At 40.8% G+C, this 14,979-nt stretch overlaps 1 protein-coding gene across 1 annotated transcript in view; it reads right to left on the bottom strand.

Moving 5' to 3' along the window:
- LOC125636586 (uncharacterized) overlaps positions 1 to 14,979 on the bottom strand; it is a 114,362-nt gene that overhangs the window by 39,094 nt on the left and 60,289 nt on the right. The gene's annotated exons all lie outside the window — the stretch shown is intronic.

Genomic DNA, 14,979 nt, shown 5'->3' with positions numbered 1-14,979 from the left:
GTTGGTCTCTTAGTGGCCGAGGTCCATACCACTCATTTTTGATTGGCCTGATTTTTTTTAAACAGTGTCTTAAAGAAAAACTATTCCTTTTAAATTACATGCAGAAAAGATCCATTTTTTCTTTAAGTCATCATTATTTAAGAAAAACGATAATGTTGCAGCCTCACAAGGCATAGGTTTATGGATTTTGCTACATACCTTGAGTACTGTCAACCTCAAGTATTCAAAAATCAAGAATCAGGTCCCAAAATAACATGACTGGCTTTAAAATAATGAAATTTTAAAAATAATAAAGTTGGGATTCTTTATATTTGCTTTCTGGTTTCTGAGCCTTTAGTGTTCCCATTTTCAAGATTTTCTCAGCAACGAAGATAAACTTACTTTCTTTTTTACATTAGAGCTGACATCTCACATAATCAATGGACCCCAAGAGGCGGTTTTAAGAAAAACACCAAAAAATGCAAGATTGGAAATGAAAATTACAAAAATTGGCAACATTGTAGTGACAGATTATTGTATGTCTGCACATGTCTATATTGGTTGGCAACTCCATTTTGATTGTATATTGCACTGTGCCTTCACTTTTGCCTCTTAATCTCCATAATGGACTGGGATAACCAGGAGTTTTTAGCAGAGTCTCTGTGTGCCACTAGCTGTAGGTTAACAACGGCGAGCATCAAGATTTATTAATCTGGATGATCTTCCATTCAAAGGGAAGCACCTTAGACAAGTTTTTCCAATCTGGACTTCAGGTGGGCTGTCAACAAGCAACATATCAACTGACAAGAGACTTGAAGCTGCTCTGGAAAGTCACCTCACAGAGGGGCATAGAATTTTATAGAAGGACAAGTTTTGGTTTTAGCAGGGGCACTCTCTCACTGTCTCAAACAAGAAGACAATACTGGGTAAGAGAAGGAAGAGAGGAGGATCCTGGGACCCTGAAAAAAAGGACCAAAACACAAAGGGTCCTGGAGTTGTGAAGACACTGGAAGCAGGAATTTCCATGCAGGTGTTTGTTATTTTTCCATAGATCTGTATATCTCTTTTGCTTTGTCTAGAATCATAGAATCATAGAATATCAGGGTTGGAAGGGACCCCAGAAGGTCATCTAGTCCAACCCCCTGATCAAAGCAGGACCAATTCCCAGTTAAATCATCCCAGCCAGGGCTTTGTCAAGCCTGACCTTAAAAACCTCTAAGGAAGGAGATTCTACCACCTCCCTAGGTAACGCATTCCAGTGTTTCACCACCCTCTTAGTGAAAAAGTTTTTCCTAATATCCAATCTAAACCTCCCCCACTGCAACTTGAGACCATTACTCCTCGTTCTGTCATCTGCTACAATTGAGAACAGTCTAGAGCCATCTTCTTTGGAACCCCCTTTTAGGTAGTTGAAAGCAGCTATCAAATCCCCCCTCATTCTTCTCTTCTGCAGGCTAAACAATCCCAGCTCCCTCAGCCTCTCCTCATAACTCATGTGTTCCAGTCCCCTAATCATTTTTGTTGCCCTTCGCTGGACTCTCTCCAATTTATCCACATCCTTCTTGAAGTGTGGGGCCCAAAACTGGACACAGTACTCCAGATGAGGCCTCACCAATGTCGAATATAGGGGAACGATCACGTCCCTCGATCTGCTCGCTATGCCCCTACTTATACATCCCAAAATGCCATTGGCCTTCTTGGCAACAAGGGCACACTGCTGACTCATATCCAGCTTCTCGTCCACTGTCACCCCTAGGTCCTTTTCCGCAGAACTGCTGCCTAGCCATTCGGTCCCTAGTCTGTAGCTGTGCATTGGGTTCTTCCGTCCTAAGTGCAGGACCCTGCACTTATCCTTATTGAACCTCATCAGATTTCTTTTGGCCCAATCCTCCAATTTGTCTAGGTCTTTCTGTATCCTATCCCTCCCCTCCAGCGTATCTACCACTCCTCCCAGTTTAGTATCATCCGCAAATTTGCTGAGAGTGCAATCCACACCATCCTCCAGATCATTTATGAAGATATTGAACAAAACCGGCCCCAGGACTGACCCTTGGGGTACTCCACTTGATAGCGGCTGCCAACTAGATATGGAGCCATTGATCACTACCCGTTGAGCCCGACAATCTAGCCAGCTTTCTACCCACCTTGTAGTGCATTCATCCAGCCCATACTTCCTTAACTTGCTGACAAGAAGACTGTGGGAGACCGTGTCAAAAGCTTTGCTAAAGTCAAGAAACAATACATCCACTGCTTTCCCTTCATCCACAGAACCAGTAATCTCATCATAAAAGGCGATTAGATTAGTCAGGCATGACCTTCCCTTGGTGAATCCATGCTGGCTGTTCCTGATCACTTTCCTCTCATGCAAGTGCTTCAGGATTGATTCTTTGAGGACCTGCTCCATGATTTTTCCAGGGACTGAAGTGAGGCTGACTGCCTGTAGTTCCCAGGATCCTCCTTCTTCCCTTTTTTAAAGATTGGCACTACATTAGCCTTTTTCCAGTCATCCAGGACTTCCCCGGTTCGCCACGAGTTTTCAAAGATAATGGCCAATGGCTCTGCAATCACAGCCGCCAGTTCCTTCAGCACTCTCTATGAGTAAGCACTGTCTATGAGTAAAGTGTTTAGGAATTGTTTTGTGATAGCTGTCTCTCCCTTAGTTTAACTGTCCCATACTCTCTGAAGGATGAAACAGTAATCCAGAGAGTCCACAGTTTCAGTGGAACTCTGAGAAGCGTGCAATTGCTAATGAGAAGGCTTGGGAGGGCAATATTAATTTTAGGACCTGTGCTGTTGGCCTGCAGAGTCCCAGGAAGGAGTGTTAGACAGAGGATCTGCATCCCACAAATGTGTCTAGAACTACAGAGTTTATGACAGTGACTGGACTCTGTCCCAAACTAGCCAGCCTAAACTCAGGCGAAATCCAAGGTTTGGGTCTAATATAGTGGTATAGTGGTGAGCATCCACAAGGGAGAGCTCTATTAGGATTGTAACAATTGTAACATATTCTAACCTAACATTTCTTTTTCTGAGTTTAAGTACTGCTCCAGATTAAACAAATAATTTCAACACATGCTTAAAATTAAGTATGTGCTTAAGTGCTCTGCTGCACTGGGGCCTGGATTCTGCAAGGCTTACATTCATTGATCTCCCATTGACTTCAATGGGAGTGCAAAATCAGGTGTTAAATCTTTCTTTACTGCCATTACATCTCTGTAATCCTTACCAAGAGATATGAACTACATGAAGTTACTAAAGTTCCTGCAATTATCTTTTGAGCTGTAATATGTGTAGTTGTCCTGGAAAATAGCATGGTTTTGCCTCTGTTTTATACAACATAAATTTTTTCCATCAACTAACAAATATTATTTAGATTTCCCATTGCAGTTGTTCTCCCCTTCACATTCTGTTCCCTTCATAATTTATTTTTAGGCAGTCAACTTTGAAGTACAGTCACAGTAATAACTGAAAAATAATTGTAAATGCCAAGAGCTTCATGACAGTGGATCCATTGACTGAGTGCCACAAGTAATTCCTGTAGAACCTTCTGAAGTGAAAAGGAAAATCAACTTCTTGTCATGGGACCCCTGATTGTCATTTAGTTGCCCCTTTTTCGACCCAAGTGGCTTGTCAAATTTTGGGAGCTTTGTCTTCCAGTAGGGGGTAGAAACTGATGATCAAGTCTGGTATTTTCTTTGATGCAATTTTGTTTATTTACAAGGAATGTGCCAGTCTTTGCTTCTCTGAACATAGGAGGAACCAGAAACAAAAGAATATTATTTTAGCTTATAGCTCCAACTCTCTTTAGTCAACCCCAGACCCCAAATACACACTCTCTCTCTAGTGTTTTCCAGGGTCATACACCGTGCTCACAGACAGCTGCTTGGCTTTCTTGCATTTTGGCTATCTCTCTCAGTTTTTGTGTTTTCACCCCAGTTAGTATTTTTCACACATAGACAAACATGGAATGGTAGGAATAGAGAGGTCATGGAAGGAGCACCCCTTAAGGCCACAACAGCAGCAGCTGATAAAAACAGATAGATGTATCATTTTATCGTTCCCAGTCACAGAGGAAAGGGAAAGACAAGTTTCAAAACTCCCTTCCCTTTGTTCCATAAAAATATTTAATAACACATGTTTATTGGCATTTCATCTTTGCAACACCTCAGCACAACACCGCCCTCCAGCCCAGCCACAGTGAATATGGCCCACCACGGGCAAGGGGTGGAAGGAATTTCAATTTCATGAAGCAATACAATTTTGGTCCCTGGTCCACAAATACCAGTAGAGGGCAATGAATATTGGCACTGTTTTCCACAGGCAGTGGTGCTTTTGGCAGATAACTCACTCCTGAGGGTAACAAAAGCACAGACAGCTGCTACTGACATCCTGAAGCTGCCCAGGCCCATATGCTGCTAGCCTGTTTACTGCAATGGTACCTGCTGAACTCATGGAGTGGCACAGGAAAGTGTCCCACATGGAGGAAAACATAAGGCAGCCAACCCCAGAAACTGTTGGAAGAAAACTGCAGAGTATCTTCACAAAAGTTGAGTAAAATAATGACAAGTTAATACCTGTGTCTTGTTAACTTGGGGATGGGCTGGAGGCATCTTTAAATTTGAACATTGTAAGGAAAAATTGCATGCACACACTTACCCGAGTTTCCTTTCCTGTTATTGGGCTGGTCCATGCTTGGCTGCTGGAACTGGCTGCACTGTGGTGGAGTCTCAAACAGGTCCTGGCTTCTGACATGGCTAGTGCCCCCCACCCTCCCAATCTTCTCCCTGTTCACTGCAGGAGTCTCTGTCTCGAGCTCCTCCAAGGTATCCACGGTGATCTGCAGGGTGTTGGTGGGGGTCTCCATCAAGTATGGCAAGCAGTAGTAAAAGCAGCAGGTCTGCGGCTCAACACCAGATAGTTTTTTGGCCTTCCTGACCTCGTCTTATGCCTAGCACATCCTTAGTCTGAGTGGCACTACTACTGATCACAGTTGCCAACTTTCATGTGGTAAATAGGCACCCAGACTTTCACAATATGCCAAAAATCAAGCTAATCTCATTTCAAAACAAGGCCAAAACAAGCCAATCCCTTAGGACCCCATCACTGTATGTGACTAGATCCCGCCGGCGTGCTGTCTGGGACTGTGGTGGGCCACTGTGCACCCCTGACTCTTTCCGCCCCGTTGCCCCTGCTTGCCCTCATTTGCCGGGAGCCAATCAAAAAAAAAGCAGCAACAAGCTACAACAAGCAACAAGCCAAACAAGCAACAAGCTACATGCCAAAAACTAGCCAATGAGCAACTCACAAGCCAATTAAGCCAAAAACAAGCCCAATTTCTGCATTTTTTCCACAGGTTTGGCATGTCTGCTGCTGATCTTTATCATACCCCTTTGCCTGCATTTCCCATTCAATGTTTTCATAGATGTCCATGTTTCTCCGGCTAGTCTGTAGCTGTGCTTGCACAACCTCTTCTCCTCACAGTCCCTGGAGAGCCCATAATTCATGTCTACTCCAGGCCGGAGCATGTCTAGTGCATGGAGCTGGCATGGTTGGTTGGGCAGTTGCACATAGCAAGGGAGAATTGCTAGATGTGCAAGTGGGCAATCAGCAAAAGGAATTTCAAAAATACACAGGAAGTTTTAACATGGGGAGAGACTTCCAGTCTCCATGACCCCAGGGCAGTTTAGTTTCCAACTGTGACCCAAGCAGTCACTGTTGCAGGGAATGGGGCATTGTGGGACAACTGCTGAAGGACCGTTAGAGTCAACATAGGTCATGCAGTGTCTACACTTGCACCTTATTGACCTCAGGAGATCAGCCATGGCTTCACGCCATTCCAGGAGGTGGTTTTACTACTTTGCTGAAACAAAGCCATTATGTTAGCTGGTGATAAATTTGAGCATAGACAAACACACAAGTAGGTCGATGCAAGGCAACCTATGTTCACCTATCTGTAGTGTACTCCAGGCCTAAGGGACAATCCATCTCCCCCTGAAGTCAATAGGAGCCTTTCCATTCACTTCTGTAGGAGCTGGATTGGGTCCTAAATGCAATTACATTAAATTGACAATAAGCAGAAGTTTCAGAAAACTAAAAAAAAATCATAGCCTAATTTCACAAAATATAGATTTCTCAACAAAATGGCAATATTACTTATTATTGCCATTTTCTTGTACTTTAAAATAAATCAAAACCTTCTGAATGCAAATAAATATGTTCAGTGACTTGCTTTAGAAGAGTAGACTTGGTTCTATTAATTAATCTTAAACTCGTGGGAAAGGGTATGTAATTAAATAACTATTACACAAAAGGTGAATTACTACAGAAATTAACTGAATTATTTCCAGCAGTCTCATCAAATGGCATAAAATATCAGAACACAATGTTTTCATTATGGAATACATGGCAGCAGTCCGGCAATACTTCTGTCTCTGAAGAAGACTATTCATTTCATATCAGCTGACCTTTTATTTACTAGTCGCTATTTTGGGAGAATAGTTTTATTTGTTTATATGTTTGTTTCTGAAGAATTTATTTATATTATTGAGATGATGCATGGTACAGTGTATCTATTTTATGGATCCAAATTTTCCTGATTTTATATATATATATAATTGAAATGATTGAGGAAATGTGTTCCTTCAGAATATATAGTATTACTGATAAACTGAAGTGGGAAGAATAAGTTGTATAGATCACTCTGAAACCATATCCTTAAGGGCCAAAATTTCAAAACTCAGAAGCTTGACACAAACATATATTCAAGTTTTTCATGTGAGTATATAAACACTTGCCCATGTAGATATTCTGTATTCCCATTGGCATCAGGGCCAGGATTTCACGCCCTTTCCAAGTGCAAATGCCCTATCTGTACAAGAAAATATGGTACAAGGAAAGTGTACACTTTTGCAGGTTAAATCAGAGCTTATATTAGAAAGTCTGGCATGTGAGACAGCAATCCATACAAAAAGCAAAAATACATTCTGTGCACAGGCAAGTGACAGTTATTCATTCACAGATCCATAGAAAATGCCAGAAGGGACAATTGTGATCGTCTAGTCTGACTTCCTGCATAACAGAGGCCATAGGACTTCTCTGAATCAACTTCTGTTTGACGGAGTAGTCTCTTTTAGAAAAGCATCCAGCCTTATCTGAAAATGTCCAGTGATGGAGAATCCACCACCATCCTGGGTAAATTGTTCCAGTGGCTAAAACCCTCACTGTTAAAAATATGCATCTTATTTCCAGTCTGAATTTGTCTAGCTTCACCTTTCAGCCATTGGATCTTGTTATATCTGTGTCTGCTAAATTGAAGAGCCCATTAGCAAAGTTTTATTCCCCAGGTAGACCCTTATAGGATATGTCTACTCAGCATTTTGCAGCCGACGGGAGTGAGCCTCCCAGCCTGGATCAACAGATTTGAGCTCGGGGGGCTCGCACTAACACTCTAAAAACAGCTGTACCAGACAGCACTTGAAAGTTGTGGCTCAGGCTAGAGCTCAGGCTCTAAAGCCGAAGGAGTGGGGTGGACTTCAGAGCCCAACTCCAGCCCAAACCACAACTTCCAAGTGCTGTCTACACAGCTATTTTTAGAGCACCAGTGTGAGCCCCACTAACTCGAGTTTGTCAACCTGGGCTGGAAGGTTCGCTCCCATGGGCTTCAAAATGTTGTGTAGGTATCCACATAGACTGTGATCAAGTAATCCTTTAACCTTCTCTTTGTAAGCTTATCTGTAAAATTATCAGTAACAATTTCAGGGTTTCTTCCAGGTCATTGACAAATATGTTAACTAGAGTAGGGCCAAGAATCAATCCCTACAGGACCCCATTAAAACCACACCATTTGATGATTCTCCATTTAGAATTACATTTTGAGACCTGTCAGTTAGCCAGTTTTTAATCCAATCTTTTTAATCTAATGTGTGTCAAGTTCCAAGACTTATTGAAAAATCAACATTAACAGTCCAGATAGCTCCTCAGCCAGTGCTTTTAAAACTCTCAGATGCAAATTATTCAGAGCTGCTAGTTTAAAAATGTCTAATTTTAGTAGATGCTGTTTAACATCTTCCTGAGTTGGAAAGGAATGTTTCATTATCATCTTATGATATGAATATATTTTCTGTCTTCTTCCCAAATACAGAATAGCATTGTTTATTGAACACTTCTGCCTCTTCCCTATTATTACTGACAATTTTACCATTTTCATCTTGTAAGGGACCAATACAATACCATGGTTAGAATGTTTTTTGTTTCTTTAGAACCACAGAACAGACCATTTGTAACCAAGTGAAGGACTTTCCTCAGGTCTCCCTACACAAAAAATTGCTGTTTATGGTACAAAATATTTACATATTGTTATGTTTCATGGCATACAAACAGAGTAGTAAAATAAAAAACAAATTCTCTTGCTGGAAGGTTACAACATAACACTACTTTACTTCTGAGAATTCAGAACAATAACACACAAACCCAAAAACAGAGAAAAACAGGCTGCACCCTAAGGCAGAGAGGTGCAGCTCATGCCACCCAGCTTTAAGCTGGCTGTCTGCAAACTTCCTCTGCTTGTACGGTTTGCTCTAAGAACCCTTTCGTCTGCAAGCAGGTCCAGGGAACATTTCCCTTCCCCCCTGCTCTTAAAGCAATAGCTTGCAATTCCAACATAGTCCTCAACACATCACACGTATAAACACTAAAATAAATCATGATGTATTAACAACTATGAGCCACAGTACATTACAATGCATGGCGGGGGGGAACAACCATCCCCATATTAAGACTTTTGATGCATCAGAACCAACGTGCCTAATATCTACCAGATCACACATTGGTGAATGTATTAAAATAATTATATGGATTGCTATGTGGATGTGAATACATTGTTACTACAAAAATAAGACACAACCTGTGCAAAACACTGCCCAGTAATGCGTTAGGTGTCCCAAAACATGGTTCTCTGTTCCCCCCTGCCCTTTTTTTTTTTTTAAGGAATGAGCTTTTTGTGCCATAGTAAAACAGATCACCACAAAAATTAAGGCCCCTGTTCAACAGTTAGGCGCACGCTTAACTTCAAGCTCACCGTTCATTAAGTTCAACAGAACAGCAAAGACTACATGGCAGTCAGTCTCCTTTCTTACTAGTCTGATGAATCCGTAGCAGCTAGGATAGCGGTATATTCTTCAAGAAATGGATAAGTTTCCTATGTGGAGATGAGCACTGAAATCTTTCAGTTGTGTCAATGGCAGCATTGGTGTAGTGCAGCACACAGTTTTGACGATCATCGGGTGTGACAAATTCTACCTTTTAGCCATGCTGGTCACACAGAGTCGTGGGTTTTGAGATCTTCTTGTGGCCCAGGGAATTTGAAGCAACATAAGTGAGAAGTTAAGGAGAGGCAGCGGGATGCTGCTAGCTTCAGGATCCCTGGGCCAGGACCTGGAGTAATGGGTGGGCCTGCTCCCCCGCCCCACTCACCTTTGGGGAAGTGGCTAGACTCTAGAACTAAGATCTTCCCACCACCCCTCCCTCCCCCTGGAAGAAGGAAAATATGGACAGTGACATGGCCAGAGGGCTGAGTGAAGGCGAAGATGCTGCAATACTGAGACTGAGTCAGGTTTGCAGGCGACGATGACAGGTTAGGCACCACCAGGAGGTAGGGTTGGCAACCCTTCAGGATTGTCCTGGAATCTCCACGAATTAAAGATGAATCTTTAATTAAAGACTATGTCATGTGATGAAACCTTCAGAAATACATCCAACCCAACTTGCCAACCTTACCTGGAAGGCACACCAGCTAGCAGAGCGAAGCCCTGTGATGGCCAGCAGGAGGTGCCGCATTGGTGAGTGAACCCCATGACAGTGGCATAGTAACTATTATATTCAAAATGTTTCTCTGTTATCAAACATAGCCTCTATGTTAAAAAGCATAACAAGAACATACAACACTTGCATACACAATGCAAACCACTTCCATGACACTGAGGTGTGATACTCATTCACACTAAGGCCCCTTTACATTGCTCTGGTCCCCTTTACACTGCGAAGTAATGAATGAGAATCAAGTCCTCATTTTTTTTAATCCACACTTGCATTTTTTCCTCTGGTTACCATGACTACCCTGAGACTTTAACTGGAAATTGTCCTTCTATAAGAGCCCTAAGGATGATGATTGTCTAAACCATCAGTTTTATCAGTAATTTAGGATGGCCAAAGTATTGGGATTAGACACATTGGCCCTGATTATCCTCCCATTTACATTTGTGCAAAGCAAGAGTAATCCCATGAGATATTTAAAAAAAACAAATATATAACTCCATTCTCTACCTTATGCAATATCTTGCTACTCAGACAGCAGACCTAACTAGATTTTTGGTTTCCAAAAATATATTTATCTTTGACTTAAACTCATTTAACTATCTGCTTCCACATCACCATATGATAGAAAGTTCAAATCTAACAACTCCCTCAAAGAAGCAGCTTGCCCCTCATCTCTAGCCTGCACCTTTCCTTCTGGAAATACTAGTTGTTACACTTCTTTCTTGTAGGTACCATATAGGTCTCCACTCTTTGTGTGACCCTTGCAGATTCCTGAAAACCACAAAAAGTTCACATCGTCACCTTCTTTGTTAACTCCTGAAAACTTTTAAAAAATATTCAAGGCAAAAATTATACATTTTGTAGCCTGGTGGATAAAATGATTTCCTTGAATTTAAGACACTGAGAGTAAAATCCTGGTTCCTCTGAAGCTGATGGCAAAATTTCCACAGACTTCATTGGAGATAGGATTTTACACTGTCCCAAACCTACTAGGGTTGCATTTTTATTCAATAAGTGTCTTCTCTTTGCTATGAGCATTCAAAAATATACTGCATCTGATTAAAAGTTTTCACTAGCTCTTTGAAGAAAATTAAAATACATGGAATTATTAGGAATAATTTTCAAGAAGACCACATACGTTTGCATCTTGAAATAAAGATGGAATATCCTCTGCTATGCTTGTATAAAAAATATTATGTCATATTTATGGGGTAATATGGGCTCCCTCTGGTGGTTATTTTTCACTTGCATTTTTCATTTTCCCTCACAAAAATACTGAGCATCCTTTAGGAATAAGTGGACTCCCTTGGTAAAGACAATTATAGAATCAAATCCTAGCAAGATAGTGTTTTTTATTATAAAATATATTATTCAGATCTATTTTTCCTTTATCTTTTATTTTTAAAAAATCATCATCAGAGCATTAATAATTAACAGGTGCAAAAACAGCCCATCTATATAAAGTTGTACTATATGATTTTTATATATAATCAGACATGTTAGAAAAACTTGACTCATTTAAACTAAAGTCAATAGGGTATATTAAATCTGTAAGTATAAGGCAGCTCCAAAAAAAGCTGTTTGATACTATTTTTCCTGCTTCATTCAATGCACAAGATGCATAGTCAATATTTTGTTTTGTCCTTGTTCAATGTGTGACTCCCAAGCCTTATTCACTGCACACTATCCAAACCCTGTTCTGAAGACAGAATTCATTTCCTTATGAACTTCTCTTTGGTTCTCATCACTATAATATGAGTGCTTCACAAACATTAATTTATTTATTTTCACAACATCCCTATGAGGTGAGAAGTGATGTCAGGTGCTGCCTCCCAGTAATCAGGCCTAGTGGTTGGTGTGGCTGTTGAAGCTGGGTGTAGGGTCAGGACTAGGCCAACAATGACAATGGAAGTGAGAGCCAGGGACAGGCCAGGGTCAAAACTGAGATCAGAGTCCGTCGTCAAACCAGAATCAGTATCATAGCCAGAGTCCACATGCAAACCAGTGGTCGAAGCTGGGTGTTCAAAGTACAGGAACAAGCCAAGTCAATAGAAAGACAATGCAGAGACCATTGAGATTGAGATGGAAATAGGAGACAGACTTGTTGAAAGTCTCGAGTTAAGGATAAAAGAGGTAAAAAAACAAGGGTAATGTCATAATAGGGGTCTACTACAGACCACCTAACCAGGGAGAAGAGGTGGATGAGGCTTTTTTTTTTAAAACAACTAACAATCATCCAAAGTACAGGACTTAGTGGTGATGGGGGACAACTATCCAGACATCTCTTGGGAAAATAACACAGCAGGGCACAGATTATCCAACAAGTTATTGGATGGTATTGGAGACCATTTTTTTCATTTCAGAAGGTGGAGAAAGCTACTAGGGAAAAGCCTGTTCTAGATTTGATTTTGACAAATAGGGAGGAACTAGTTGAGAATTTGAAAATAGAAGGCAGCTTGGGTGAAAGTGATTAGGAAATGGTAGAGTTCATAATTCTAAGGAATGATAGGAGGTAAAAGAGGAAAATAAAGATAATGGATTTCAAGAAGGCAGACTTTAGCAAACTCAGTGAGTCGATAGGCCAGATCCAATGGGAAGCAAGTCTAAGGGGCAAAAACAGTTCAAGAGAGTTGGCGGTTTTTCAAAGAGACATTATTAAGGCCACAAGAGCAAACTATCCCACTGCATAAGAAAGATAAGAAACATGGCAAGAGACCATCCTGGCTTAAGCAGGAGATCTTCAATGATCTGAAACTCAAAAAAAAAGTCCTACAAAAAGTGGAAATTGGTCAAATTACAAAGGATGACTATGAACAAATAACACAAGTATGTAGGGACAAAATTAGAAAGACCAAGCCACAAAATGAGTTTAAACTAGCCAGAGACATAAAGGGTAACAAGAAAACGCTCTACAAACACATTAGAAGCAACAGGAAGACCAAAGACAGGGCAGGCCTATTACTCAGTAATGGCGGTGGTGGTGGGGAAACAATAACAGAAAATGTGGAAATCAAACAAGTGCTAAATGATGTTTTTGTTTCAGTTTTCACCAAAAAGGTTAGTAGTGATTGGACACCTAACATAGTGAATGCCAGTGAAAATGAGGTAGGAGCAGAAGCTTAAATAGGGAAAGAACCAGTTAAAATTACTTAGACACGTTAGATGGCTTCAAGTCACCAGGGCCTGATGAAATGCATCCCAGAATACTCAAAGAGCTGACTGAGGAGATATCTGAGCCATTAGCGATTATCTTTTAAAAGTCATGGAAGACGGGAGAGATTCCAGAGAACTAGAAAATGGCAAATATAGTGTCCATCTACACAAAAGGGAAATAAGGACAACCTGGGGAATTATAGATCAGTCAGCTTAACTTCAGGACCCAGAAAGATAATGGAGCAAATAACTAAGCAATCAATTTGCAAACACCTAGAAGATAATAAGGTGATAAGTAACAGTCAGCATGGATTTGTCAAGAACAAATCATGCCAAACAAACCTAATAGCCTTCTTTGACAGGGTAACAAGCCTTGTGGATAGGGGGGACGCGGTAGATGTGATATATCTTGACATTAGCTTTTTATACTGTCTCGCATAACCTTCTCATAAACAAACTAGGGAAATACAACCTAGATGGAGCTACTATAGGTGGGTACATAACTGGTTGGAAAACCATTCCGGAGAGAAGTATCAGTGGTTCACAGTCAAGCTAGAAAGGCATAACGAGTGGGGTCCCACAGGGATCAGGTCTGGGTCTGGTTCTGTTCAATATCTTCATCAATGATTTATATAATGGCACAGAGAGTACACTTATAACATTTGCAGATGATACCAAGCTGGAAGGGGTTGCAAGTGCTTTGGAAGATAGGAGTAAAATTCAAAATGATCTGGACAAACTGGTCTAAAGTAAACAGGATGAAATTCAATAAGGACAAATGCAAAGTACTCCACTTAAGAAGGAACAATCAGTTGCACTGCATAGGAAGAAGTACTGCAGAAAGGGATCTGGGGGTCATAGTGGATCATAAGCAGGAGCATTGTAAGCAAGACACAAGAAGTAGTTCTTCCACTCTACTCCGTGCTGATTAGGCCTCAACTGGAGTATTGTGGCCAGCTCTAGGTGCCACATTTCAGGAAAGATGTGGACAAACTGGAAAAAATCCAGAGAAGAGCAACAAAAATGATTAAAGGTCTAGAAAACATGACCTATGAGGAAAGATTGGCAGAAGCTATAAAAGGCCCTGGAAGGCTCTCCATTTTGCCTCTTTCCTGGACTATGGACTTATACTAATGGAAGCATTCTAACCAAGGGACTGAGGACCTTCCAATGATTTGGAAGCAACCAGAGACTTGACATAAACCAGCAGTTTATTCCATCACTGCTACAAGCCTGAACCAAGAACTTTGCAATTGTTGTATGTATTTGATTCCTTTAACCAATTTTAACTCTCACCTTTCTTTCTTTCTTTTTAGAACTAAACCTTTAGATATTAGATATTAAAGGATTGGCAACAGCATGATTACTGGGTAAGATATGAGTTATATATTGACCCCGGTATGTAGCTGGTTCTTTAGGATCAGAAGAACCTTTTGTTTGATGAAACTCGTTTGAAATAACCACTCATCATTAAGTCTAGTGTCTGGGTACTGAATCCAGGACTGGAATCTTGAAGGAGGCTGCATGTCTGACTTCTTGTTAGCCAGTGTGATGAGACAGAAGTTTACTTCTGTTGCTGGTGTGGTTTATCTCATGAAAGAATAACCATCAGTTTTGGGTGTGTCTGCCCTATTTCTCAGCAGTTTGTCATGAATTTGGTATTCTCAGTTTTGACCCACAGAGGCATGGTGACACCTTGCCAAGCATAGTTCCAGAATGTGGGTTTTTTTCGAATTGCGTTGTTAAACATATCACTGTACGGAAACTTCAATAGAGGTATGTATTTTGTATTCTTTGATAACAACTGCAAAGTGACCTAGGCAGTACCTTAATACCAACATATTGAAAAATTTGTAAATTGATGGACCAAAGTTTAAAAGGGGCTTCAATCCTGACACTAATTTTGTGAGAGTAATCAATTGCAAGTACTAATTATGGCATTCAAATGTGAAGTTATCTGACTGCACCAGCAAATCATGCAATTAGATGCCTAAAAGCCATAATTTGCACTCTCAATTATTTGCATTATCAACT

Source organism: Caretta caretta, chromosome 5, assembly GCF_965140235.1.
Source record: "Caretta caretta isolate rCarCar2 chromosome 5, rCarCar1.hap1, whole genome shotgun sequence".
NCBI lineage: Eukaryota > Metazoa > Chordata > Testudines > Cheloniidae > Caretta > Caretta caretta.
Note: the sequence above shows the minus strand (reverse complement) of the source record. Positions and strands in the feature narration are given on the sequence as shown.